The following is a 3,380-nucleotide window of genomic DNA, read 5'->3' as shown; positions in this document are numbered from 1 at the left end:
TATTTACTATGATGGTGAGGTTTGCCACACCGAGAACGTGTTGTTTTTTTATCGGGGAATACAGTGCGACTAGTTTTTAACTAGAACATAGATTTGACAGAACTTCGTAAAAGAATTAGGCGTAAAATATTCGGAATGACGCCAATGAAATTTCTGTCTATTACGTATCGATTTTGTTCTTCTGTTGATCCGGTGACATATGACTCGTTCGACATAAAAAGTTCTCGTAGCTTGGAGGCAATGGTGCAGACTCATCTCACTTGTGGAGCACCCTATATTGAGTTATATGTACAATTTACATCGCCAAATAATGCACTTACGACTGGTGTTCGAGAGGTATACGCGACCCTTGTCCGACACTCGATTAGTGGGTTACAAAATACGAAACAACCCATGTTTGGTAGCGGTGTGGAATACACAACCCCTGCACGACACTTTGTCGGTGGATGGGACATGCACCTCGGTGGGTCGATGTTTGATGCTCGAAATACATACTGGGGAATGGCATCAATTTCTAGTGGTTGGCAATCTACATATAATTGGGGACATTATGAAACGCCCAGAAGAAGGGATGATGTACTCCCTACGACATCCACCTATGAGGTTCCTCGTACGTTGCAGATGATAGTGGGTTAGAATATGACTCTGATGCGGATCCACCTCGAGAAACCGGGCCAATGGTGTAAAAGTTACATTATTCTCTGAACCGGAGCCTATTCCAACCGAACCTGAAGATGTTGAAGAGGGTTCAGATGAAGAAGAAGATCCACGATTCAGGGCATACTCACCTCCAGCCCACATGCATAATGTCGATCTGTCTACAGATGATAGCATTAGAGTTTCCAGATCTACCACACCGGTTGCGTGATCGTACAAGTTTGGTACTGGATTTGGGTGAATTTGAAGTTGGTAATCAATTTTCCAACAAGGATAGTTTTATTGGAGCTTTGAAACAACATAGCATCAATAACGGTGTTAACTACCACGTCATTAAGTCCAAAGCTGATAAGTTTGAGGCGAAATATACAGTGCAAGACGGTACATGTTCATGGAAAATCTATGCCTCATTGAGGAAAAGGACAGGGTTGCGGGAGATTAAAAAGGACAAAGGTCCACATACATATGCTGCAGGTATAGTATTTAGGGTTTCTGAATAATACTGTTATTATGTAATGTTGCATTATTTAATGCACTCCGTTCATAGGTATTTCACAAGATCATCCCAAGATGGATTCAGCTATGTTAGCTAGCTTGATACTACCCACGGTGAAGGCAGATCCTAGGACTTCAGTGCCAGTATTAATTGCCAATATTCGTAGCCAAATGGGGTACACGCCCTCTTACCGCAAGGCTTGGATAGCTAAGCAGATGGCGTTGGAGAAGATGCATAGTGGGTGGGATGCTTCATATAATGAAATATGGCAGTGGTGTCAAGTGCTAGAGAGATACGTCTCAGGTTGCATAACAAACCTTCAAATGGAACATGCGTACTACAACGACCGATTGCTACATGGATGCCAAGTGTTCAAACGCCTGTTTTAGACCTTTAAGCAATGCTGAGACACATTTCCATACTTCAAGAAATTGGTACAAATTGACGGTACCTTTATGTTTGGTAGATATACCCATCGGCTATTGGTAGCAGTGGCATAGGATGGCAGTGGGAGAATTCTTCCACTTGCGTTTGCAATAACACCGGGGGAGTCAGCTGATGACTGAGATTTCTTTCTATCTAGGTTAAGGAGGCCTGTGTGCCCCAACCTGATATATGTGTTATTTCGAGTCGGGGCACCGGCATACTAGCTGCAATTGATCGACAGGAAAGCTTATGGTAGCTCACACACTATCAGTATTGCCTAAGGCACGTTACTTCCAACTACTACAGGAAATATCTATCCAAGAGTGAACGATAATAACCAACATTGGTATTTAGTCTCTATTAATATAATTTTGTTTGTCATTTTAGATTTATTTTAATTGAAAGAGTGGTATGTAATATTCGCTATGAACTTATATTGGCATGGTATGAAATAAATAAAGATCATTTTCATAAGATGTTGGCAGTTTTGCGTTCAATTAACGGTGAAGGCGCGGACTACCTTTATAACATACCTTTCGAACAGTGGACACAAGCATACGATAGCGGCCTACGATATGGTCATATGACCTCAAACTTGGCTGAATGCATAAATTTTGTTCTAAAAGGAATGCATCATCTACTGATAACATCGGTTGTGTGAGAGACATATTTTCGTTTTGCGGTGCTATTTCTAAAGCGAGCAGCGAGTTATGCAGGCTAGATGCAGGGAGGTCATGTATGATGTAGTAAGTTAGTGTAAGAAATTAACAAGTCCAAAGCGCAGGTGAACACCATGCATACAGTGTGTCATGATCGAGACAACTTATGGTTTCGCGTTACAGAGTTTGACAAACCGCACCAAGGTGTTATTAGCGGGAAATATTGTGTACACTTACGAAATAAGACTTGCGACTATGGGATGTTTGACGCACTTCGTTATCCATGCGCTCATGTAATTGCAGCTTGTCAGAATCTCCGTCTGGATTTGATGAACTGTGTCGACGAAGTGTACAAATTAGAAAACATGTACAACGTCTGGAGACACGTATTCCCACCGGTCCCAAATGAACGTAAGTGGTCATCTGTATCGCTTGCTCCCTTTAAGTTGTTAGCGGATAGAGAATTACGTCGCAAACCAAATGGTTGACCTTGCTCGACTAGAATACGTAACAATATGGATATCCGAGAAACTGTCAGTCAACAAAAGTTGTGTGGATGGTGTAGGAACCCAGGTCATACAAGCCGATCATGCCCAAATCGCAATAGCTGAACGTTATTATAAAAACCTTTGTATTATTTATATTTTTTAAAATTAAAAATTGGTACAAATATTCAGAATATTGACTTATTTAAAAAAATTATTTTATTAAAAATATTAAGGTAAATTACAATTACTTTATTCAAAACAACATTTTATTTTATTAAATGAAATAATATAGAAATATTCAACATATTGTCTTATTTAAAAGAATTTCTATTATATTAAAAATGTATAAGTAAATTTCTATTTTAGTACATGAAATAATATAGAAGAATTTCTATTTTATTACATCAAATAATATCAAAATATTGAAAATGTTTGTACAAATAAAAATCAATCTCTGTGCCTACCGGATTCAGTGCCACATGGCGGTCGTCGACGGTTACGCGTTGGATTCCTCCTTTGTCCAGCTTCTGGCGGGGGTTGTGGTTACTCCAGCGGGGATTCTGGTTCCTTCGATAGGGGATCTGGTTGTCGGTGTTGGGACGATGAGCCACCTTGATAGAATAGTGAATGTAGAGGTGTTTGCATCACCAACAG

The sequence above is a fragment of the Gossypium hirsutum genome, chromosome D05, assembly GCF_007990345.1.
Source record: "Gossypium hirsutum isolate 1008001.06 chromosome D05, Gossypium_hirsutum_v2.1, whole genome shotgun sequence".
Taxonomy (NCBI): domain Eukaryota; kingdom Viridiplantae; phylum Streptophyta; class Magnoliopsida; order Malvales; family Malvaceae; genus Gossypium; species Gossypium hirsutum.
Note: the sequence above shows the minus strand (reverse complement) of the source record.